Below are 27,222 nucleotides of genomic sequence, written 5' to 3' on the forward strand. Positions count from 1 at the left end.
TTGAACTCAGGAAGGTGAGTGTTTAGGATTCCAGGATGGACACTGCACCACTTAGCTTCCCCTGAACTATTTGTAGTAACCTACTAATCGCTTGTCTGGCTTCTAGTCATGTTCATCTCTAGTCCTCCTCACTGTTGTACAATACGACACAGTCTGAACAGATCATTCTCCTGTTGAAAGAAAATGATGTGACCTATATGTGCTCTGCAAGCCTTAGATCCCTAAATAAATCCCAGCCATCATTTCCCCTATAGTACTAAAAAAGATTGTGGTCTACAGTGTTAGATGAGAATTTATTCTAAGCCATTCCAAAAATATATAGATAAATAAAATGAAACACACTTTAGCTTATATTCCATGTTATGAGTAATATTATGTGTTTTATAGAATATATTTTATATTATACTTAAAACAAATATAGATACATAAAATTAAAATATTGAGCCAAATTAACAAATGACTGTGGTAGGTTACGCCAGTCCATTGCCATCTTACTCTTCTCTGAACACCTCTGACAGTCCAAATTACCAACTTACAAAATCCCCTGCTTTGTTCTCTAAATCCTCTCATGTTTACTTTAATTTTCCCCACTAGATAATAAGCTCCCTTAGAGCAGGACATCATCTTAGACTTCAATTATATCCCCTACAGTTCCCAGCACATTAGTGAGTGAATTTATTCATTCATTTACAACAAAATGACAAACTCGTCCCTAAATAATTATTTGTTGAATGTCCTTAAACCTTGAGGTTGACTGGAGCATTGATAATTATTTTAAGTCATTATCAAGCTGTATGTAGGACAGAAAAGAGTAAGGAAATAGTAACCTTTTATAACACTGGGCACACGATCTGGTAAATCCAGATTCCTAAAGCCATTCCCCACCAGACCCCAAATTTTACTTTCTTGTTTCAGCTGTCTTTGAGCAAATAAAAGTAATTTTGTCCTGTGCTCTGTTATTCCTCTTGGCTGAAGATCTCTGACCAGAAGTATGATCTGGATGTGCTGGAATGAGCTCGAAATGGTACAGGGAAACTAAGCAACATTTTCCTTGGAAAGGCTGTTCATTGTAAGAAGTCCTACAAAATTACTTACAACTGTTCGTTTTTGGAAGAGTACATATCATTACTGTACTTTGAAAGGATCTCAGCATGTGTCAAGCAAACAACTCACGGTAATAATATAGAAGGATATTCAGATATGGTGGCATATCCCTTTAGTCACTGATACTGGGGATACTGAGGCTAATGGCTTGCTTGAGTTTTTGAGTTCTTAACTGCAGTAGGGCTAAAGATGATCAAGTATCCACACTAAATCAGGAACCAATGTGATGAGTCCTTGGGGCTTGGGTGCTGTCAGAAGGCCCAATCAAGAAATTGCCAATCTAGAAAGGAAGAAAAAAGGAAGGAAGGAAGGAAGGAAGGAAGGAAGGAAGGAAGGAAGGAAGGAAGGAAGGAAGGAAGGAAGGAAGGAAGGAAGGAAGGAAGGAAGGAAGGAAGGAAGGAAGGAAGGAAGGAAGGAAGGAAGGAAGGAAGGAAGGAAGGAAGGAAGGAAGGAAGGAAGGAAGGAAGGAAGGAAGAAAGAAAGAAAGAAAGAAAGAAAGAAAGAAAGAAAGAAAGAAAGAAAGAAAGAAAGAAAGAAAGAAAGAAAGAAAGAAAGAAAGAAAGAAAGAAAGAAAGAAAGAAAGAAAGAAAGAAAGAAAGAAAGGAAGAAAGAAAGAAAGAAAGAAGAAAGAAAGGAAGGAAGAAAGAAAGAAAGAAAGAAAGGAAGGAAGGAAGAAAGGAAGGAAGAAAGGAAGGAAGGAAGGAAGGAAGGAAGGAAGGAAGGAAGGAAGGAAGGAAGGAAGGAAGGAAGGAAGGAAGGAAGGAAGGAAGGAAGGAAGGAAGGAAGGAAGGAAGGAAGGAAGGAAGGAAGGAAGAAAGAAAGAAAGAAAGAAAGAAAGAAAGAAAGAAAGAAAGAAAGAAAGAAAGAAAGAAAGAAAGAAAGAAAGAAAGAAAGAAAGAAAGAAAGAAAGAAGAGAGGACAGGAGGGAGGGGAAGAGAGAGAGGGAGAAAAGAAGGAAAGAAAGGACAAATGATCAGAATCGCAAAGTATTATATCAATGTCCCCTTCCCTAAAAACCACATCCTCTACAATATACTCAATAAATACTAGTGCAGCTTCTGCTTAATTGCCTCCAGTGAGGAAGAATCTACTATCAGCTAAAGCGGTGCATTATATATTTGGACAAATCTAAGTATCATAAAGCTGACTTTTTTTTTATCAGGTCTGTTTGTCTCCTTTCAACTTCCCATCACTCCTGCTTCTGCACTTCTAGGTTAAACAACACAGTTTGGTCCTCTTCCACAATGACACTTATTCAAATAACTGAAGAAACTGTCATGTGCTCCATGTCTTTTTTTTTTTTTTCTGGGGAGCTAAGTGGGACAGTGAATAGAATTCTGGGTCTGGAGTCAGAAAGGCATGAGCTCAAATCCATCCTTAGACATTTATTTACTAGCTGTGCAACTCTGACCATGTCAATTTTAACCTTTGTCTGCCTCAGTTTCCTCAGCTGTAAAATGGGGGATACCAATAGCACCTACCTCCCAGGGATGTTGTGAAGATAAAATGAGATAATATTTGAAAAGCACTTGGCACAGTGCCCAGTTCATAGAAGGCACTTAATAAATGCTTATTTCTTTGCCTTCTTCCTTCTAGGTTAATATTCCAGTGCCCACAGTTAATCCTCTTATGGGAAGATCTTGAGGTCTTTCCACATCCTGTTTGCCTTCTTCTCAAGCATCTTTCGATATCTGCCTAAAATGCTGAGCCCAGAATTGAACACAACACTGAAAACTATCATTTCTTAATTCCTGGAAGCCGGGTTTCTCTTAATGCGACCCAAGATTTCACATGACCCTTTTTGATTCATATTGAGCTTTTTGTTGCTCAGCTGTTTTTCAGTCACATCCAACTCTTTGTGACCTCATTTGTGGTTTTCTTGGCAGAGATTCTGGAGTCATTTGTCATTTCCTTCTCCAGATCATTTTACAGATGAGGAAACTAAAGCAAACAGGATTAAGTGACTTATCCAGGGTCACAGAGCTAGCAAGTATCTGGAGCAAGATTTAAATTCAGGAAGAACTCCAGGCTGGGCATTCTAACCACTGAACCATCTGGCTTACCCTCCATCAAAGCCTTCAGATCTTAGCCTTTAAGCATTTATTGAGCACCTGCTCCTGAATTATGTCAGGCATCCTGTGGCTTTCCAATCTTATTTCCATAGAACATACTTTCAAAAGGGAGGAGCAGTAGCAGAAAGGTATATAAAAGAGGAGATAACTGAATTAAGACAGCCACGTTAAAGCCCCAGCTCTCCCACTTACCAATGATGTATTCTTGGGCAAGTCACAACTCATTCATGCCTCAGTTTTTCTCATTTGTAAAATGAGGACAAAAACATTCTCTACTTCACAGAGTCTTTGGGAGGGTATAAAAATAACCCTTAAAATGTTATGTATATGACGTTTTATTATGGTAGAGACAGAGAAGAAGGGGAGAAGGATAGAAATCATTTTTCCCCATGAAGCATTGATTCTAATCACAAAATTAATTTCTTAGAGATACCGATACCAAAAACATATCACTTCTAGGTAAGCATTTACCTTTCTAAGAAAGCATGGGCAGTTTTTTTAGTTTTCTTGAGAAAGAGAACATTGGTGATTAGGAGTTGGTCATAAGAACTCAATAGTTACCCTTAGAACTTCCAGTCCTGTGGCAGGAACAAAGAGGGAAGAGAAGGTAACAGCTCTAAGTTAAACAGTGGATTACTTCCAGCACACTGAGTGACTTTGTATGCTCAGTACCTGTGCCAGGTGAGCTAACAAGGTTAATAAAGCAAACAATGAAATTAAGTGTGATTGAAGTCAAATCAAAGCAAGGCCCCCAACTAAGTTTAAAGGGAAAGGTGGGGGTAGCTAGTTCCCCACATGGTGTTTCTAGGATTGTAGGCTGCCAGGAGCAAGACCTCAAGACATAGCCTTAGAACAATATTTCCCAAACCTTATTTTGCAACCCCTTGCTGTTCTATACCCTTAGGGCTCTAATTTTTTTTTTTAATTCCACATCTATAACTCTTTTCCTCTACATGGAGAAGGAAAAATATTTTGAATTGCCAGTGCAGGCAATATTCTTCTCTAAAAAAATCTGAATATGTATATATACATATATATATGTATATATATATAATATGTTGCAGGGGAGGCAATTGAGAAAAAAATGATATTAAATTTAATTTCTGCTATTTTTGCCCCCAAATCTCTCTCCATTATTCCTTTATTCCCTTGGGGAAATTCTTTACCCTTTATAAAAGGCCCCCAGTTTGGGAAAAGGTGCTTTGGAAGAAGAAAGTCCCACTGAACCAATATTGGTCCTAAATCCTTGCAACCCCCTGGAGCAAAGCATGGTTGTGGCTTCAGTAGGACCACTTTCTCTGTTGTCAAATACCTCCACCTGCTGGTAGTGGCATAGATGAACATTTCCAAGGGCCAAGAGAGGCTCAAGGGCTGAAGTCACAAGGACCAAGAATATAGAAGCCATCTGGTCCAACTCGTTTTTTCTTTTCTTTTTCTTTTTCTTTACAAATGAAGAAACTGAGGCCGAGAAAAGTTAATTGCTCAAGGTCACATAAATAGTAAGCATCAGAAAGAAGAACTCAACTCCAATCCCTTGACTCCAAAGCTATTATTCTTTCTTTTTGGTTAAACTGCCTCTTATCACATAGACTTTCTCACAAGAGAGGAAACTAAATAGCCTTTCTAGTCAGACTTTTGGGGCTTTTTTTCTGGCATATTCATTTCTAGGCTAAAAATTCTTAACTATATATTTTTTTGAGTCCTGGATCTCTTTTGCAGTTAGGTAAGACTTATTAACCTGTTCTCAAAATTTTCATATGCACAAAATAATCTATGTAGAATTAAAAAGGAAGCCAAATATATTTAAATACATTTACCAAAATAGTAGAACAACAACAGCAACTAAATTCATAGATCTCACGTTAAGAATCTCTGTTCTAGAGTCAAAAAAGTTAGTTTTGATTATGTGAATACGGTTTTAATTTGATAAATCCATAGTAAACCCAAACTTGCTCCACAGTTCTTCGGTTGGGGAAATTTGGAGGAATTGCCAAGCTTGTAACTCTCTCCATCTATATGGAAAGGAAGGCCAGATTTCAAGAATATGAGAATTTCCAGTCTTACCTTGAAGTAACAGAGAGGAATATTCAGTATTCTACATCCTCTCTAGCACTTTGGGTGTGTGATTAATTGTATGAGGTATTTAGTTTCTACATCTTTTACTGCTAATAGGCCCCAGAAGGTCACCCTGAGTCCTCTAGTTCCCTGATCTCTGTTGTACATATTTACCATTATTAAAGTAAGCAATGGCATGCAAAGAAGCCCAGAAATATGATTCATATACCAGTAGAATGTAAGGTTCTTGAAGGCAGGAACTGCTTTTTTTTTTTGTCTGTATCTCTAACACCTACCACTGTACCCACCAGATTGTGGAGGACCTTTGAACTTTATTTGGTAGGGGGCAGGAGACCACCAAATATTTTTGAGCAAGGGAGTGGCATGATCTAACATTCATGCTAGAATAATATTCCTTTCGAATTATTTAATGTCTATTTTTTTGGTCTTTATTTTCATATAACTTGGCTCATAGGGTGCTACGATTGAAATGGATGATTGAAATGAATGCTTTCCTTTCAAATCCTGCTTCCTAATAGACATCACTCAAAGTTCTTCTCTTCCTTCAAGCCACTCTTTTCTTAAAGCTACTCTTAAGGTGCCAACTCCTCCATGAAGGCTCTTCCTCGGAGAAAATGATGGCTCCTTTTTTGTGTTAGATCTCCCCTTTGATGCTTAGTCTTTCTTCTACATAGGCATTTCTTTGTATGTATTTTTCCATTCATTCCTAGTTTTTAAGTTAATTTAGGAGATGGTCTATATTTGTATATTATATGCTATCTAACTTTATATTCCCCAGAGCTTACAGTAGCACCTTGCATGAAGTAACTATTCATTGTCTGTTTAATTGAATAATCCACAATAATAATAGTTGATATTTATATAGCATTTTCATGTTTGTGAAATTATTTCTATTCATTATCTTTTTTGATCCTCACAACAGCCCTGAGATATAGTTTCAATTATTATTCCCATCCTAGAAGTCCCAAAACTGAGGCTCAGAGGGTTTAAGTGCCTTTTCCATAGCCATACAGCCAGTATCAGATGTGGGATTTGTACTTAAGTCACTCTTGATTGTCTAGCTAGCATTTTTCCTTCTCTACTATGATATATCATAGAATGCACAAAAAGTCCATATAGTAAAGATAGTCATTTTCTTAAGATTCAGATCCAAGACAATTTTTAAGATGCCTTCAGACAACTTCCCCTCCCTTTCTTATTTTTGTATAATATTCTTTGTGTGCCAGAGCAAGCACACGTAGAGGGAGATCATTGGGTGGTAGAGGAGATAGGGATGGAGTAAAAAGGGATTGGGGCATTTATTGTTTAGAATTTTTGTAAGCTCATGATACTTTATTTTCTAGCAATTATTAATTTTCTCTTAAGCTTTCCTGAGGCTCCCTAAGTGCCTAGAAATTCAAATAATGTATATTAAAATCTCTGTGTATAGTTTTTTTTTCCCTTTCAGTACCTTTCTGATTGGTTACTTATTTATTCTGGAAAGTATAATGTATCCATCAACTCAAATGATGGATGCAACATGTACTGTCCTGTTGCCCTGAAGCAACTCTGTGCTTGCGGGCAGGTGTCTACAAGGGGACAGATTCCCATGTGGCAGCCTGCAGGAAGTCTCTCAGAGACCATGCAAATCAGGCCAACCTTTCCAAGAGAACAAATGAACCTACAGCGGCCTCGCAGGCACAGGTATATTTTAGGACAGCTGCATTGCATATTTAAAAGTCAACTAAATCCCTTGCCACACATTAGACTCCCTCTCTGTCTCCTCTCTTTGTCTCTCTTTCTTGCTTGCTTCCTTGCTTGCTTCCCTACTGCCCTTCTCTCTCTTCCTCCTATTCTCTTCCTCCCTATTACCATTCTCCTGCCCCCAAGAAGACAGATAATATGATATAATTTATACATATATTATCATACAATACATATTTCCATGTTTGTCATGTAGTGAAATAGTGATGAATTTTCAAACAAACCTTTTGAGACTTTCAGCTGAAAATAAATCAAGGCATTTGAAACTTAACTCCCCATCTCATCTAGAACTACCCAAATATTAGCGCCAACTCTGTGGCATCATGTAAGTATTAGGGAAAGATCATTATTATAGTTTCTATTTGAACATGAGGGTTGGAAATGTCAATTATAGGAAGTTTAAAACTTAGACACACAGTATCCAAAAGATTCATCTAGTTATCTACAAAGAAAAGTGAAGATCAATTGATTAATTCATTCTTAAGTTCTAGGGAATAGATGGGAAAATTAATAGAGAACCTTTTTCATAAATTCATGAGAGAGGAAAGAAAGGTACTTCAGTGGATTGAAAGCCAGACCTAGAAATGAAAGGTCTTGGGTTCAAATTTAGCCTCAGACACTTCCAAGCTATGTGATCCTGGGGAAGTCACTTAACCCCCATTGCTTAGATCTTTCTGTTTTTCTGCCTTGTAACAAATTCCCAGTACTGATTCTAAGATGGAAGGTAAAGATTTTTTTTTAAAATCTCATGAGAGATATAAATACCTACCAAGCCAGCATCCCTCCTATCTTAGGAGACCCAAGTCACCCAGTATATAAACTCCTTGAAGGTAGGGAATGTTTTGTCCTCTGTGTGTGTGTGTGTGTGTGTGTGTGTGTGTGTGTGTGTGTTGTGTGTGTGTCCTCAGTGTACAGTACAATACCTAAAACATTAGTAGATTCCTGGTAGGTACTTGTTGACTTTTCTTGCTTATTGACTTTTGGATTACTCTATGACAATCACTTAATAAAACACCCCTTACCTTCTTGAATAGAATCACTAGTAAGTAAGCATTCCTAGGCAGAATGAGTTAAGTGACTTACTCAGGGTCACAGGGCTAGGAAGTGTCTGAGGCAATATTTGAACCCAGGACCTTCCATCTCTAGCTCTCTGTCCACTGAACCACCTAGCTGCCCCTAAATGATGGAGTTTTGTATTTTTTAATAGGATTTGCTTAAAATGTACTAATGATGTTATTTCAAAATAGCATAAAGTTGGGCAATATATATGAAGGATAAGGCTATGCCTACTTCAATTAGCCTGCTTTACTTAACTGGAAGTTTTTAGTGCCAGAATTTTTGCTAATTTATACAGAGAATATAGCAGACTTCTGTACATATATTTATCCATTTCAACAATTTCTTAAAATTTTTTATAATAAAATAGGAGTGAGACTCCATATAGCAATCTAGCTGAACTAGGTTTTGTTTCTGGCTCGTGCCCAAAATTAATTGAAATGAATATACAAGGCTCTACAAGAAGTTGTTGTTTAGTAAAATATTTAGTATTTTCTTGTGTGAATGCAGCTTACTAGATAGATTCCCATCCCTTCGTGCTCACTGTCCATAATAAATAGGTCAGTGTCTATTTACATTAAGGAGAATGGAGAATAAAGGCAATTAGCTGGATATTTAAAAATAAAAAGCACATTTGCTCTTTTATTTTCCATTCTTATTTCTCTTTTGGGGCAACAAATGAGAATAGGAGAGAGAAGCCAGAGAAAGCAGAGTTCTTGACAGCTGGCCTCAGACAAGGCAGACTTTCTTCCTCTCTTCTTCCATCCTTTCTCAATTCCTCTTTTCAGAGGCAGCATGGCAAGGTTGAAAAAAAATTGGATCTAGTATCAGATCTATCTAATGGAACAGAACTATCAGTGCTATCAACTACCCATATAACCTAGAGCAGGGGCTCTTATTTTTTTGTAGGTCCAGATATGTATTTTTTGGATTCAAACACAGAGAATTGGTTATTTAATCCAAGGAAACTGATTATGTCATTAATTGAAATAGTCTTGTTCATAGAGCAGGGACTCTTAACCTTCATGGATCCCTTGAGCAGTCTGGTGAAGGAAGTCTATGGGATCGTCAGAAATTTTTTCTAAATGGACAAAATAATATATGTAGAAATATAAAGGAAATAAATTGTATTGTAATATAGTTATCAAAATCACAAATTAACATTATTTATAGATATATCATATTTTTATTTAATTTGTTGAGCATTTACCAATTACATTTTAATCTTCTTCAAGGCAGCATTTGGTTTTTCAGGTCATGAGTTTGATTGCTCTGCAGTACCTGATCTCTATATTCAGTTTTACAAAGATGTAGACATAGACATAGACACAGACAGTCCCAGGCATAGTCCCAGACATAGATATAGAAATAATCATAGACATAGATGTAGTCATTGCCATAGATATAGACATAGACGTAGGCATAGACATAAACCTAGTCTTAGTCATTGATTCATAGACATAGATGTGGGCATACTCATAGATACAGACAAGAGAATATACATACTCAGAGATACAGACATAGACATAGTCAAAGATATAGACATAGTCATAGACATAGACATGGCCATAGACATAGATATTGACATAGGCATTAATATTAACATAGATACAGACAATGACATAGACAAAGATGTTGACAGACATAGATATTGACATTGACATAGACATAGATATTGACATAAACTTACTCATGTAGACAGAGATATAGGTATAGACATAGACATCATCATAGATATAGACATAGACATAGATGTGGATGTGAATATGGTATTGGACACATGGGAATGTGGACATAAAATGGATATGGAGATAGATATAAACAAAGATATAGATATATACACATGCACATAAATGTATATGTGCACATATAGATATGTATATATATATACATAAGATATTTTAATATTTCAGGAAAACATGAAGATTGGTGGTTCAGTGGTATATTAAATGGAGCACTGGATGTAGAGTCAAGAAGATATGAATTTGAATCCTTCTTCAGACATAATACCCTAAGTATCTATTACTTTTTTTAGTTTAACACCATTGCTCTAGTCCAATCCCTTCATTTTGTAGAAATATGAACCAAGGATTGGACAGCTAGATGGCACAGTGAGTAGAGTGCCAGACCTGAAGTCAGAAGTCTGGCCTCAGACACTGAGTAACTGTGACTCTTGGCAAGTCACTTAACCCTATTTGCTTCAGTTTTCTAATCTGTAAAATTTACTGGTTAAGGAAATGGTAAATCCTTCTAGTATCTTTGCCAAAAATAAATAAATAAATAAAACCTAAATGGGATCACAAAGCATTGGACACAGCTGAAAAATAACTAACAACAAAATGAGAATCAATGATTCTATGATCTGAGGAAAGTCATTTAATCTCTGTCAGCCTCAGTTTTCCTATCTGTAAATGGGGATAATCATAGTACCTAAGTCACAGGGCTATTTTGAGGAGCAAATGATGTTAAAGTCTATAAAAATTTATAAATTTTAAAGTTCATTGTTATTTTTCCATATTAATGCTCCAGATATTTATTGACTTTGTCTATACAGGCAGCAACTCATATCTATTCAGTAATGACCATAGATTAATGTTTCCTGTCTTTCGACCACAATTAGAACTGGTACCTAAAAATGTCATATTAAAGGTACTTTCTTACCTTTTTGCAATGCAAGGTCTCATTTTGTATATTTATTTCCCAACTTTAAAATTTTTAGGTTTTGAAATAGCCATAGTATGTGTGAATGCAAATGTTTTTAGACATTAAGAAATCTATTTAATGTTTCTAATCTGGTCCTTCAAAGAGGATTATGAGGTCACCCTAGCAACCATATGACCAGTGAAGCAAATAAAGGTCACTTGTCTTTAAGCAGATGTTTATTAGTTTGAGAAGGAAGTTGTCAGCAATTGCTCAGATCCCATTAATGAGACAATATAATCTCAGGTTCCTTGACCTAGTGTTCATAATTGGTATGCTCCAAGAGATGAATTTTTATAGACTCTATCCCAGAGATAACACCAAGATGATGAGACTTTGTAACTCTCTGCCTGGAAGGCTTGGCAGTTCCATTCAGCACAACTCATTTGAGAAAACAAACTGAAATAATTAAAATTTAAATAATTTTGCAAATGGCTTAAGCTTTTATTATTTTCTAGTGTTGTTAGGGCTCTTCATTCATCATCTCTTCTTGTTCTTAATATTTTGGTTTTGTGGATTTAAATAGCTCTGCTTCTTATAATTTTTGAAGGGCCACAAAGCACTCTCCTCACAACAACCTTTGGGTAGATAATGCAATTCTGAGTGTTACTACACAAGTAACTTTGGACAAATTCCTTCATCTCTCCTGGACTCTGTTTTTTCATCTAGGAAAGGAAGATGTTAAATTTGATCTGGAGTTATTAGTATTTTTTTGTTATAGACCTCTGTGGAAATCTTATGAAGCCTATGGACCCATTTTAAAAGTAATGGCCCATTGCTAGTTAGTGGGAATATATTTATATTATATATATAATATTTATATAATTTATATATATATAAAATTTATATTTATTTATATATATCAATATATCAATATATATATAACTTATATATTTTTATAAATAAATAAAAATATAAAATTTATATAATTTTATAAAAATAAAAATAATATAATATATAATGAATGTATATTTTGTATATTTTTTCACACATATATTCTATCACATATATTAACATTTATATATACATACAATTATATATACATATATACACACATATATAAATATATATAAAGGTGTATATATATATGTATATATAATCCCCCCCCTCCAAATTCATTGATCCTATGAACAACTTGGTTTCCTATGGAATCCAGGTTAAGAACTCTTGCGTCAAATGATTTCTAAAGTCTCTCCCATCTCTAAATCAATGATCCTGTAACCCTGTGACAAATAGGAGGAGACTAAGGATAAGAAGATAGATATTTACTCACTTATTTTCAGATACAGCTAGTAAGTGTCAGAAGTGGGATTCAAATCCAGATCAGCCATGAAAACCAATGCTCATTCCACCACATGAGACTTTGTCTTTCACAGTAACTGGTGAGGTAGGTGGGAAAGACTCAAGCTAGGGACATATGGCACCTTGGAACAAACAGAAAAGAATGCTCAACCCTGGTGCTGGGGAAGAAAAAGGTTGAGTAACAGAAAACTATTTGCTCTGCTTTCCTTCCTTCCTCCCTCCCTCCCTCCCTCCCTCCCTCCCTCCCTCCCTCCCTCCCTCCCTCCCTTCTTTCTTTCTTTCTTTCTTTCTTTCTTTCTTTCTTTCTTTCTTTCTTTCTTTCTTTCTTTCTTTCTTTCTTTCTTTCTTTCTTTCTTTCTTTCTTTCTTTCTTTCTTTCTTTCTTTCTTTCTTTCTTTCTTTCTTTCTTTCTTTCTTTCCTTGTCAGTTCCTTCAGACTTGTTCACCTTCACAGGATACTAGCTGAGAGAAGGTGTTTAGAAGAACTTTATGAGGTGATGTTCAAATGGAACTGAAAGGAAATGCTATAAACAGACTTTAGTTGATGTTAAGGAAGTTAAATTATTCATTTATGTATGGATTTGGTTTATGAATATTTATGAGCATATGCCTGAATATTATAAACATATCCTGATTATATATACAGCATATATATCTATACACACAAACACACACATACATACATCAGCTTCAGAGACCTGTAAACAGAGCAGTGACATCCAAGACCACCTAATCCATTAATGGCCTGGTGTCCCTTGCATAGGCTAGCTGTATGTGGTATTTCAGCTGAAGAAAGTGCTCCTAAAGGCAGTTTGGAAAGTCATCTAGATAGAAAAACCAAATGACAGTTATTTCTATTTGGATCTCTTTGGGTCATGGCAGACAGTTAGGTGGCTCAGTGCCTAAAGTAAGAAAGTCCTGCGTTCAAATCTCACCTCAGATACTTACTAGCTGTGTGACCCTGTTTGCCTCAGCTTCTTCATCCGTAAAATGAGCTGGAGAAAGAACCTTCCAGTATCTTTGCCAAGAAAACCCCAAATGGGCTCACGAAGAGCTGGACCCAACAGAACAATAATCTTCTTTATCTTGTCCCTGAAGCCTAAATCTGAGGTACAGCTAAAGTTGCCTCGGAATTGACATAGTGAAACTGGAAATTCTAGCAGGGTTAGCGGGCTGAGGCGGGATAGCGAAAAAAAAAATGCCAAACCTTAGTGAAAAAGCCGGAACACGTTCCTCCACTGGCTAGAGAAAGCAGACCTCCATCATCATCCCCATTTAGTGTGACAGCCCTCAGGGACCAAGAAGCCTTTGAGAGCCTCTCGCCCCACCCCCACACCCCGAGTTTTTAAGTGACACGAAGGCAGGCAGGTAGTGCCGGCCCTCCTTTTGTAAGAAACCGGTGGAAAACCGGATCTGCGAAAGCACAGAGAAGAGAATCTGGGATATGCGGACCAAAATAGCACGGCTGCCTCGTCACCTTTGAAAAACAAAACCACAAATGCCAGCAAGCTGGTGTGAAACCGTGCAATCCTCGTTTGAAGAGATCAGTGTTTTCGGTCTCATTCCTTAAATGGAATCTCTGTCCAGGGTAACTTTTGACGAGGTCTGGCAAGACAAACGGCTACTTGGAAACTTTGTCAGGGATGTAACTGTGTGTCCACGTAGGGAATATCACAGGTTCCGAGGAGAGTTGGGTCCAATCATCAAAAGGAAAAATCGTCTGCCATTAATTATGGATTCCAAGGTGGGGATAGGAGTGGGATAGCATTGCTTCACCAAGACTTCTAAATCTCAATAAGTACAAAATTAATGGTAAGACAATGAGTGTAATAATGAAAATAAGAACCAAAACAAAGCTGACCATTATCTAATTGTAATGGCCAATGGAGAGCTTTTCCTTAGAGAGTTGGAGGACTATGGTTGCACAGTGTTGAAAGTTATCAGATGTAGTTGCCATTTAAGTTGGTTTTATTTAATTACTTTTTCTGAATTACAAGGGAAAATATACTTCGGAAAAGGTGGGGGTGTTGCAAGATATACAGAAATGGTATGATAGCAAAAAATATCAGTAAAACTTTAGGAAAATGAATGACTAGAACTAGAAATGAACAAAGAAGGTACACTTTCCCCTCTCTGGTAATGTTTTATTTTCCCCCCAATTACACATGAAGACTATTTTTGGTAGACCTAGAGGTTGGAGGTTTGGGGTTCAAATCTGGCCTCAGACACGTCCCAGCTGTGTGACCCTGGGCAAGTCACTTAACCCCCATTGCCCATCCCTTAGCACTCTTTGGCCTTGGAACCAACACATAGTATTGCTTCTAAGACAGAAGGTAAGGGTTTTTAAAAAATACTATTTTTGGCATTTGTTTTCTTTTTAAATTTTTTTCCAGATTACATGTCAATGTAATTTTAATTTTTTTCTGGCATTTTACAATCCATGTTCTCTCTCTCCCTCCCAGTCTCCCTCCATCCCCAAGATAGCAGGTAATATGAAATAGATTGTACATATATTATCATATACTACATATTTCCATGTTTATCATGTTATTAAATAAGACATAATATTTGCACTAAAGAAAAATTCATAGAGGAAATAAAGTAAAGAATGGTAAGTTTCAATCTGCATTCCACTCCATCTGTTCCTTCTATGGCAGTGGATAGCCTTTTTGTCATGAGTCCCTTGGAGTTCTCCTAGATCCTTGCCTTGTTGATAATAATTGTCACTCCTGGCTGATCATCATACATTATTGCTGTTACTGTGTACAACATTCTCCTGGTTCTGCTCATTCGACTTTGCATCACTTCATATAAGTCTTTCCAGGTTTTTTGTGATCATCTTGTTCCATTTCTTGTGGAACAATACTATTCTATTAAAAGTATATTCAACAGCTTATTCAGCCATTCCCCAATTGATTGACATCCTTTCAGCCTCCAGTTTTTTTGGCATTCTTTTTCTAACATCATGAGCTCTACAATCTCTCCCTTCCTCCCTCCCTCTATTCCCTCAACTCTGAGATGATGAGAAATTTTATACTGGTCATACATGTGCTATTATACAAAAGATATTTGCATATTCATCAGGTTGCAGAAAAAACATTAAAAAAACTACAACCTGTATCATATCACCTGCCATCTTGTGGAAGAGAGGGAAAGAACATGGATCACAAGATGTTAGACAATGGTTATTAAAAATTGTATTATATAGAAAAAAATTAAAAATTAAGATTAGAAAAGAAGGGAACAATAAAATAGCTAAGCTCTAGAGGAAAGACAATGAAGAAAATAAGGTGAACAATCGCCAGTCTAGATCTACTTTCAGACTCCATTAATTCTTTCTCTGGAGGTGAATATCATTCTTCATCATAGGTCCTTCGGGATTTTCTTGGATCATTGCATTGTTGAGAATAGTTAAAGCATTCAAATTGTCATCCTAGAGTGTTGCTATTGCTGTGTAAAATGTTTTCCTGGTTCTGCTCACTTCCCTCTGCCTCAGTTCATGTAGGTCTTTCTAGGTTTTTCTGAAATCTTCTTGCTCATCATTTTTAATAGCACAATAGTATTCTATTATAATCATATAGCATAGCTTGTTCAGCTATTCCCCAACTGATGGATATCCCCTCAGTTTCTAGTTCTTTGCCACCACAAAGAGAGCAGCTATAAATATTTGTGACTGGAGGTATAAGTTTTTAACACCCAATCAGCAAGCATATTAAGCCTCTACTATGTGCCAAGCACTGTGTCAGATTCAGGAGATGCCAAAGAATGAAACAATGCTACCTTTCAAGAATCTGACATTCTGATGGAAGAACTATTTATATTAGAATGCACAGAGGAAATAAATGTAAGATAGTCAGGGAGAGAGGATCCTAGCAGCTGAGAGGACAGGGATCAGAAAAGGTTCAAGTCAGTCACTTTGCCCACCTGAGAGCAACTGCATTAATCAGACAAAATACTTTCTAAGTGATGAGAATCCATCAAACTAGATTTGAAAATTACATCATAGCCATCTTGGGTTTTTGCCCAAGGCAAATGAGAATATTTTTAAAATAAGTTTTTCTACTCATTTTCAAATCTGAGCATGGTTTGCATCTTTAGTCATGCATTCCCTATCATGTTATTCATAGACAGCAAAAGTAGAAGTCAATAATATAGATGGACTTGTCTTTTTTGCCAGGTGAGCCAGTGAGTAAAATTGCTGAAAAGTAAATACACAGTAACTTGTGACATGGAGAAAGACAATTGCCCACCTATGACACATTTGTGGCTTTTGTTATTATTTTTGTTCTTGTCTCATTTTGGATTTGATGATGGTCCTGAACTTGAAGAGGAAAATTAATTAATGACTGGTTAGTAGAAAGAAGGATCAAATCCTGCCCACTCATAAATGCACATATCCTCTTTTCCAGGAGGAAATCCCAGTTTATAGTCTCTAGGAATTACACACACATATCTCAAGGCAGGAGCTGGCTCAGTGCCTAGGAATTTATGAGGTCATGAAGCTTATTGCTTCAAGAATGGGGAAGGAGCCAGGACTTTAATCGATTTCATTTTTTTGGAGAAGAAAAAATTCCTGCTCCTCCTTCCTTTCTTCTCCCTCCCCCCCTTTGGTCATCCAGGTAACCCAATTCCCAGGGGTTAAACTTTTCAAACCTTAAAGAAATCTGCTATGATTCCTTTCAGCCCACATCCTGATCTTAGATGAGATATTTTTTCTCTGCCTCATGGCATTTCAGCAGTTAATGTGGGTGAGTCAAATTATCCTACTCCAATTCATACTATTTTAGGATACTTAGATTTTTCTTAGCCATGGTTTTCTTCTGTCTAAATCTGCCCGGCTGAGTTGGAAGCTGCCCAGAATCTTTCTCTCTGGAAATTACATTTGTGCAACTAGGGTATATTTGTCGTTCCGCCCACTCTCCAGCCATTTTTGAGAAGTGCAGAACAAGTCATGTGACTGTCATCAGTGTATTTGCACCCTCTTTTTGTTTAAAAACATAATCTGCATTACAAATTGCACCAATTCCTGTATGTAGTAAGTCATCATTCAATAAAAAGCACAAATGTATGCCTGTCACATTCCACATAATAAACTGCAAGTAAATACATCTTTTCTTATTCCAAATCAGTCTGTAAGTGGTATCTTTATTTTCTCCATTATATACCAAGTTTGCAATCAGCTAGATTCTTGGTTCTCTAAGGCCAAGTCTGCAAAGCTCCAGTGAAGTGGATGCCTGCAGAGTTACCTGGTGGTTTGGGGAAGGTATAGACAGCTTTATGGCAAAAGTGATTAGGTTTTCTAATTGATAATGTCACAACAGTGGTTGCTGTGGAATATGAGGGAAGCCAGCTGAGAACTAGGAAAGGTTTGGGATCAAAGTTAGTGCAGACCACACCTTCGGGGGACTCAGTGGGGGAACTTTCTCTTCTGGTCCCTCCTCTTACCCTTCTTCCCCAGCTTTTCATCAGCATCTGGGAAGCAGGTGAGGGTTTAGCCCCAGGGGCTCACTTGTCCTAGTGAGCTCTACACAGAGTGAGGATGATAATGGAAGAGTAGATTCTTTAGTCATAGGGGAAATAATTTGCCCCAGATCTACATGGAGTCCTTTCTTCACTCTTAAGAAACTTCAAGAATTAAATCATTTCCAAAAATTGTAATAAGATTGTTTCACTTCCAAATGTTCCCTTGACCACCAAGTAAAAACTGAAAGATTTCAGCTATATACGCTGTAAAATATAAGAAACCATTCATGGAATAGACTAATTAGGACAAGTTAGGACAGACCCACAGGTAATGAAAACAAACTCATTTATAAGAGAAAGGAAAAAGGAAGGGAATAACCATTTATTATGCTTCCACTATGTGCCAGACACTGTGCTGAGCACTTGACAAATATTATCTCATTTGATCATTGTTTATAAAAGAAGAATCAGCAATCTTTCTCTGTGGAAATAAGATTTGTGGTACTGGAATATATCTACTATCATTAATAGTAGAGGCTGGGAGTAAAGTTGAAAACAGGAAACTAGGAAATGGTGAGGTGCTTTGTTTGTTTTGTTCATCTATATGAAAATGGATGAAGAAAATAAATGAAGAAAGAAAAAGAGAGAGGGAGGAAGAGAAGAAGAGAGTGAAAACAAGAAAGAACAAAAGAGAAAAGAATGAGAGAGACAAAAGGGGGAGGAAGAGAACAAGAGAGTGAAAATAAGAAAGAACAAAAGAGAAAAAGAATGAGAGAGAGAGAGAGAGAGAGAGAGAGAGAGAGAGAGAGAGGGGGGGGGGAAGGGAGGGAGGGACAGTTCTCTACTAGTTCTGGAATCTGCTGCTGGGAAACAGTGATCAAGCTTGGAAGCTCTCCTAGTTCACTTACTGCTGGCCAATGTGCCTCTATTTGGTGAAGCTTCTGGTGGGAATGGACACTGGATACTGGACATTGTGCTGCTCCCTCTCATAACCCCCTCTATGCCTACCATCTTCCATGATCAGTTTTTGCCTCCAAAGAACTGTGGTCCACCTCTGGTTCAAGCTCTATACAACAAGGCTTCACACACCAAATCCAAATCCAGTTCCCTTATGATATTTTTCTCCATCTTCTCTCTGGCTAAGATGGGGATGGGTGGACATTGATGGGTGGGGTTCCATTTCTCACAACACTTTGTGATCTTTTGAAATAGCTGTACTGCTGCCCCTCCCTAGTATGTTTATATCATAGAATTTAGAGATGGAAGGGACCTAGTCCAATCTCCTTGATTCATAGATGAGGAACCTGAGACCCAAATAAGTTAAGTAATTAGTCCATGGCCACCTAAGATCTAAGTGCCAAACCTAGGAGTTGAAATCAAATTCTCTGATTCTAGTGTGAGGGAGAATTCGATTTAATCAGAATGACCCCAGTAGGAAGAAAGCTAGAACCAATGGGCAGAAGTTATAGGGAGGTCTCTGTGCTTAATGTAAGGATGATCTTCCTAGTCTGGTGGTGATATGATAGTGTGGTGCTATGCAGTACTGGTGAGTTGAGCTCTCCTTGCTTCTTAATCACCCCCCTCACTTCTTTGACAGGACTATCTCCCTTTGTGATTTTTTTTCTTGTAGCTCAGATTCCTTTGCCCCATCTTCTTCTGGAGGAATATTTTTCATTTCAAGCCATAAAAGAAAGGAAAGAAAAAGCAAATAAAGGTCCCACCTTTAAGACCAAATCATCTTGTCACAGTCCTTCAGCCAATGCTGTCTTTCTCTCTAGAGAGAGAAGTGCTCCACTGGGTTCCCTCTGTTTGGGGAGTTGTTTTAAAAAAAAAAAACAATAACTTGCTCTTGCTTTCTTCCTTTCCTTTTCTTTCTTTTTCTGTCTATCTCTTTGTCTGAGTCTCTATCTTTCTCTGTTTATCCCTCTACATTTTCAGTTTTTGTCTGTCTCTACCTCCATCTTTTTCTCTGCCTATCTCTCTCTTTAGTTCTGAACCCCTATCTAGAAAACCTCTCCAATCAAATACCACATATGTAAGTCTCTCTTTCGTTTTCTAGATGCTCCTTTATGGTCCCTCTCTGCTGCATTTGAGTAGAGTACACATGGAGTTAAGCAATGTAATGGTTAATGACATTCATCATAATACCTAGTTTAAAAGACAAAGTAGGGGGCAGCTGGGTAGCTCAGTGGACTGAGAGCCAGACCTAGAGACAGTAGGTCCTAGGTTCAAATCTGTCCTCAGACATTTCCCAGCTCTGTGACCCTGGGCAAGTCACTTAACCCCCATTGCCTAACCCTTAATCACTCTTCTGCCTTGGAATCATTCCAAGATGAAAGGTAAGGGTTTAAAAATAAATAAATAAAATAAAAGACAAAGTAAATAAAATGTTTCAAGAAACAGATCAGTTTCAGGAAAGAGGTACATGTTTTTTTAGAAGGAAAGGAGAAAGGGGAAAATAGAGAGTAACAAATATTTTAGAGAATAGAGAAAAAGAAAAATCATTGCCAGAAAGAAAAGAGAATCTAGCATAGACAATTCATTGCAGAAATCACTGCCAGTAGTCCCAAGGATATTCCTGCCATGCTGCATCCATCCTGACCTGCTTTGTACAGCCTCATGGACATACACAACCATGATCTTGGAGCCTAGGTCTGGGGAACTCACAGCTAAATTGGCTTCCTCTGTTGTTTCCACTCTCCCCAGGTCATGCTTTCTTATAGCTAAGCTTTGTTTTGAGGTGACTGAAACTCCTTTCTCACTTCCATGAGTTCCTCTAGAACTCACATTCTTGTTTCTTACCTGGCTTGTACTGCCCCCAAATCCCTAAGAATGGAAGGGGCTAGTTTGAGAGTCAAAATTTGGTCCTGCCAAGGCAACTCCCTGGATGATGAAGAAGGGAAATGCTAGTGTGATTTCTGCCCGAACCAGCAGGCTATCCATCTCCAGCATTCTGATCTCCTTGGCAACACCAAGACAGTGCTACACTAGTAATTAAAGCTATCCAAAAATAGAATGATTTGCCTCAGTAGGTACTGAGTTTTCCATCACTTGGGGCTGTACAGCAGAGGCTGTATAACCATTCATCAAGGATACTTTGGCAAAGATTTCTGCTTTAAGTAAAAGCTGAGCTAGAAGGCTTCTGAAGACATTTCCAATACTAAAATTTTAGGTTTCTATTCCAGCCATCATCACTACAACCATTAGCTTCATCATCATGTCTATAATGGCCTCCTAAGTGGTCTCCTTCCTCAATCCCCCCTCTCTTCCAATTTATACCCAACTTGGCAAAGTGATTTTCCTTAAGTGCCAAGTTGATCATGCCTTCATCCTATTCAGTAAACACCTGTGCTTCCTCGTTTCCTTTATGGTAAAATATAACCTCTTTTATTTGGCTTTGAAAATCCTTCACAACCTGACCTGTCTTTCCTACCTCATTATTCACTACTTCCCTGCTGTTATTCTGTGGTTCAGTTAAACTGGTCTTCTAGCTGTTCTGTTCCATCTCCCAGAAGCTATCTATTGACCATAATTGGACACTTGGCCTTCTCACCTGAGTCCTATAAAGTCCCTTACTTTCTTTAATATTCAGTTCAAGCATGAATCCTTTCCCAGGCATTCCAGCTACCAGTTCTCTCTTTCCCACACTAGCTTGCATTTATTCTCTACATACCTATATATGTAAACAATTCCCTCCTTGCTTATAAACTCTTTGAAGGCAGGTATTTTTTCTTTTACTTTGTAACCCTTAGCCCATAGCACAATGCCTGACACATAGTAATTCATTAACAAATATTTATCAATTAATTGACTGATCATTTCCATAATTATCATAACCATCATCTAAAAACCTGCCCACAGGTGATATTGTGAAACAAATGAGGCACTATTTGGGTCTATTTACTTCTTCCCTATTCATGAAGAACTTAAGATCTAAGATGAACTCTGACATATATACACATGGATGCATTTTTCTGAAAAAGAACAAGTTCTAAGATGTAAAAAACAGTCATCTGAACAACATTTTTGGTGCGAAATTATGCTATTAAGCAATGTGATAAGGCTGAGTACAAGAAAAGGGGTTTCATGTACATCACGGGGTACTAAGCATTTGGGCAGTAGAAATTAGGGAGCCCTGTGAAACTTTTCAGATTTATACAGGGACACAAGAGATTTGCTATCTCTTTCATTTGAGTTGCCTCCTTTGCTTGTTTATTACCTCTCCATACTTCCCTTCCTATTATATGTCTATGCATTCATGCAGAGATCTAAACAGCATCTCTACCAAGTGAGTCCCTGACCTGCCATTTTATAGTCATAAAAAAGTGAGCCAGGAAGACAAAGTCTCACTGAGCTCTTTAGAAATAAAAGCAGATTTGATTCCACTAAATAAAGGCAAGCAGTAGACAGACCCCAGTAAAAATAAACAAAATCATAAAAATCATAGCAGAAAAAAGAAGTGGTCTGAAAATGAGCAACATAGAACAAGGCTGCCATGAGACATAGTGACTGGTATTGAAACAATAGAAACTGGGTTATGCTTTTCCGGTTGTGATTAGAATGTATGGTTCTGCTTCTGTCTGTAAGTCTTTTCTGGAAACCTTGAAAAAAACAAGAACTTGAGAAAAATTCAGTAAGAAGCATAATAGCCCATAGTAAGATAACTGTTAGGTTGCTAGGAGGATTTGCTTGGGGAATTAGGACCCTAAGGTCAATAAAAAGAAAATAGACAATAGGTGGCAGGATATTAAGCTGTCAAGATTTTTGCCATAGTTTGGGTAGCAAATGTGGTTTCCCCCTGATAAACGCTAAGATACTATTTAAAGAAAACAATGATTTGTTTCATAGCCTTACTTCAACTTTCTTCCCTGTCCTGATCCTTTATGGAAACATACCTCACTTTACAGAAGAGATGCATTTTTGGAAAGCTATAAAGCAAATTGCTGTCTACTATATCAAAATACTTTTTTAATTCCATTGAGTTTCATCATGAAATCAGAGACATTCTTTTAGGAATAGTGTGCACTTGATATGCACATCAGATAGCATCACAAAAAATGAAATTAATTCTATTTTAATGCTCAAGAAAAAAATTCTTACTGATGTGGGAATCAATTCTCATCATTTCACCAAATTGGACAGGCAAACAGAAAATTCAGTAGCTCACTAGGAGAAAATAATGAAATAAGATAGAAAATCAAAGGATCTTCAACTTAACCTACTTAAACAAGCCTAATGCTGGAAAATGGATAAAGGAACTGACACAGATAGTCAATATCACCAATTTCCAAAGAAGTTTAACTGATAGAAATCCCAAAAGAAGACCAAAAGAAACTTCAAAACCATCTCTGATAACAAACATGACTTCCCAGATAAGGAAAGGAATATAGCAACAAAAGGCAGGACTAGTTCTGAAGAGTTATACATATGTAAAATCTTAAAGAAGAATATTATGGAAGATTATAAAAAGTACTAGCTCATAAAATGACAAAAAAAAAGCAGTATAACAAAAATAAGATTATGGATATTTTGCCCCAAATCCAATTAAGCTTTGTTATTACAAAGTTTTCTCTGTGTGTGTGTGTGTGTGTGTGTGTGTGTGTGTTTAATGTTTTGTCTTAGTATCAATTCTAAGACAGAAGAGCAGCAAGGACTAGGCAATTGTGATTAAGCAAGCTGCCTGGAGTCACACATCTGGGATATGTCTGGGGCCAGATTTGAAGGCAGATTCTCCCAACTTCAAGCCTGATGTTTTATTTATTGTGCTACTTAACTATCCCCAACCCAAGGTTTTTTAATGGTGAAACAGGAATTAAAATAAACATGAAAAATGGAAAAATATTTATGAAAGTTTTGTAATCAACTTGCAGTAAAATGACAGTAGAATTAACACATATGAATGTTAACATCATATGCTTGGATTAGGTATATAAAAGAACAGAAATGTTATTGAAGATCATAAAAATAGAAAAAGCAGCTAAACTAGACCATGGATACAAAAAGAAGGTCCATTCTGGATGTGCTAGAATTTTAAAGAAATTAAGAAAACAGTTTTAAAATAATTTAAAAGAGGGCAAGATTTTGAAAACTTGATAAAAATCCCAGACCTTCTTTTACACAGGAATAGAAAGAAAAGAAAAAAAGTGGCTGAGGTCATGTCTCATATTCACAAATAGTTATGAAAATGAAGCAACATAGTTATGTAAATGATTAAAAGAATAAACAGGCTTTCTGATATTATATTGTACAGTAGATTCTGTTTCTGTCTTTCTGTCTGTCTCTTACTCTCTGTGTCTCTGTCTCTGTGTCTGTGTCTGTCTGTCTGTCTGTCTGTCTGTCTGTCTCTCTCTCTCTCTCTGTCTCTCTGACTAAGTCTCCTTATCTCATTCAGGCTGGAAGTGCAGCAACTAACATAGACTCTACTCCTGATGATCAGGACAGAAGCTTTAATCTGCTCTATTTTTACCATACACCAATTCAGCCCTCCTTAGGAAGCCTGGTGGCCACCCATTGCTGGAAGTCCATAATTTTGATGCCAGACTCACTACAAATATATAAATAGCTTATAACTCTTGATTTTAAGAAATCCACCAGGTTTGCTTTATCCTAATAGCAGGGATTAAAGACATGCTTCCCCAACTAGGCAAATTAAAGCTTTTGAGTGCAACAGGACACTAGAGACAATATCTACAAGCAAAGAAGCTTCTGGCATCTCCCACAATCAGGCCTCAGGGAGCACTGAGATTGCTGTAGCTAGGGTGATAATCCTTACCTGGTCCAGTGGGGGAGGAGAAAACTGAAATCTTAGGAAAGTCAGGATGAATGATGCATAACCACGGGAGGTCATTAGGACCTCCCAGATGTTTGGTACCATCGCAATATAGGGGAAGCCACAATATTGTGAAGAGCCATTTTTTCTATCTACTTCTTTCAGGTGTTCTGTGGGCAAGGATTTCCTTAGTCAACACCCTCTCCAAGCCTGGAGACAGGGGATGGTGAGACACTTGAACCTACTGAAGAGAAATAAAGAGAGAATTTTATTTGCCTCTCAAGGATCTTCTACTGCATCTACTTACCATTACTTTTCACTGGAACATAATTGGCTCCTCTTGTGTCTGAGTAATAGTACAGATACTGGACATTTAGGTGGCACAGAGCTGAGTCTGGAGTCAGAAAAGACTTTAAAGTTCAAATCTGGCCTCAAACATTTATTAGCTGTGTGACCCTGGGCAAGTCATATAACCTTGCTTGTTTCCTCATTTGTAAAATGAGCTGGAGAAGGAAATGGAAACTCTTTGTCAAGAAAAGCCCAAATGGTTTTTGGTTTTAAAAGATTACTCTATTACAAAAATGAATAATATGGAAATAGGTATCAAGTGATAACAGATGTATAAACCCAGTGTAATTGTTTGTCAACTCTAGGAAGGGGGAGAGAAAAGGGGAGGGAGATGACATGAATTATTTAACCATGGAAAATATTTTAAAATAAATTAATTAATCTATAAATAAAAAAATAAATAAAAAATAAATAAACAAACAAACAAATAAATAAGAAAACCCCAAATGGGGTCATGAAGAACTGGGCATGACTGAAATGAATGAATGATAGCGAATAAGTCCCTAGTTCTCCCCCTTTGGGTAGAACTATAATATGATATTTTAGCTCCTGAGTTGAGAAAAATCCGAGGGAACTCTATGTTTCTGTCTCTGTCTCTTTCTTCCTCTCCCACTCAGGCTATAACACCATAATCCCACTCAGAAGCTTTTAATCCCTCAAGTATATGAATACAAAACAAAAATATCTTAGAGAAACTGTTGCCTTTTGACAAAACATGGCTAAAAAAGGAAAGTGAACAAAAAGCGAAAAATGAAAAGGGCCATGAGGGTCCCAGTGAGTTAAAGGACTGGGAGGTAAGAGAATCATCATTTCTGGTGTCAACACAACAGACAGGCAACCTCATTCTGTACTAGTTTCAGGGGGCCTGGCACAGTTTAGCTACAGTCTTTTGCCTTATGCTTAGCAAGTCAGTCTTTCCTGCTCTCATTCATCCTGGTTGTTGAGTGGCTAAAGAGGCTTGTGGGAAGAGGCAATTTCCAGGGCAAGAAGCAGAGCCCCTGCTTTCTCATACTATGTGTCTGGGATCTTTCTCCCTGATCTGCCTATTATGCCAGCACTAGATTTATGGTGTTCTGGATGATCACCCCTTAGCAAACTTGCATACACCTGTCACCTTTTGGGAGATTTCAATTCTCTTCCCACCCCCTCCACCCACCAAAGGACTGGGAGAGTCATCAGAGTCACATCACAGTCACAGACTTCCAGAGGCTTGAGTAGGGGAGAAGTCAGAAGCCTCTTGTCTTTCAGCAAACATTGTCTACAATGGTCTCTTTATAATAGTTGCCCACCTGACTAAAGGTTATAAAGAATACAGTATCTCATTTATACTTTTTGCTCATTGACTACAAAATAGCATTTGATTCTAGAAAGCAAAATTCTGACTTAACATCTCTTCTCCAACAATGTTTCTTCCATGCTTATGTGAAAAACCATACAAATTTCTTAAAAGATATAACAGATAACTCTAGTGACCCTTTAGTGATTAAAATTAAATGAGATGTAAAACAGGTAGATGTACACTTCCTGAAGTTCATCGTTATTGCAGAAGATCAAAGTCAGATTTTGGAATTTTTGTACCTGGGACTGAGGAGAAAAAAAATGTCCTCGTGTGGGCGAGAGAGAGGATTATTTTTGGTAGATAGATAGAGAATAGATTGGAAAGAGAGAAAAAAAGACCTTTAGTTTACTAAGATTCAGTGTAGGATCTGAAGAACTATTTCAAATTGATAAAAGATTCCCCATAGATGGCTCGGTTGGTCTTTTAGAAGTTTCTTTTTGAACATGTCATTATGATCATTACAACAGAGCCCACATTGTTGTTCTGCTTACTAAATGAAATCCAAAATCATGCAAAAGATTTGGCCAGCTATACACAAAAGAAAAACCCAAATGGATAATCTATATTTGATGGACAAATTGTAGAAATGATTCATCAGATCATATATCCAGGGCCATTATTAGGGATGTTTGTACCTGGGGCAAGAATTAGCAAAAATTATCTCAGTTTAGGGAGACAGAAAACAGAGATGCCAAACCAGATACCTGGACTAAGAGGAGGGGGGTGGGAGAGCATTTTCTTAAAGATCATAAAATAGCTTATAATCCAATCAAATTTAACAGCTATTAAGTGCCTACTATCAGCAAGATGGCAGCTAGATAGCATAATGAATAGAATGCCAGGCCTGGAGTCAGAAAGTCATCTTTGATTTCAATTATGGCTTAGGAAATAACTAGCTATGAGCAAGTCACTTAACTTTATTTACCTCCATTTCCTTATCTGCAAAATGAGCTGGAGAAGGAAACGGCAAACTACTCCAATATCTTTGCCAAGAAAGCCTCAAATGAGGTCACAAAGAATTTAACATGAATGAAAGGAATGTATAAGACACTATATTAGATACAATGACTAGAAAGACTAAACAAACAAAAAAAAATAGTCCATGATGGCAAGGAATTTAAATTCTGTTTGGGGATGGGGAAGGGAAAATATATAGACAGATATTCATATATCTACTCATTTGAAGAAGAAGAGGAGACTAACAAATAGGTGGATCAGGAAAGACTTTCATTGGGAGGTAGCCAATGGTCT

General features: G+C 37.2%; 1 long non-coding RNA gene across 1 annotated transcript; it reads right to left on the minus strand.

Moving 5' to 3' along the window:
• Window positions 1-276: 276 nt before the first annotated feature.
• Window positions 277-12,220, minus strand: LOC103092165 (uncharacterized). The gene is made up of 2 exons (XR_465045.2): window positions 12,025-12,220; window positions 277-1,384 (listed from the first exon to the last, which is right to left on the minus strand). It is a non-coding gene; the product is annotated as an uncharacterized LOC103092165 (long non-coding RNA).
• Between the last annotated feature and the right edge of the window lie 15,002 nt (window positions 12,221-27,222).

The sequence above is a fragment of the Monodelphis domestica genome, chromosome 3 (genome assembly GCF_027887165.1).
Source record: "Monodelphis domestica isolate mMonDom1 chromosome 3, mMonDom1.pri, whole genome shotgun sequence".
NCBI classification, from domain to species: domain Eukaryota; kingdom Metazoa; phylum Chordata; class Mammalia; order Didelphimorphia; family Didelphidae; genus Monodelphis; species Monodelphis domestica.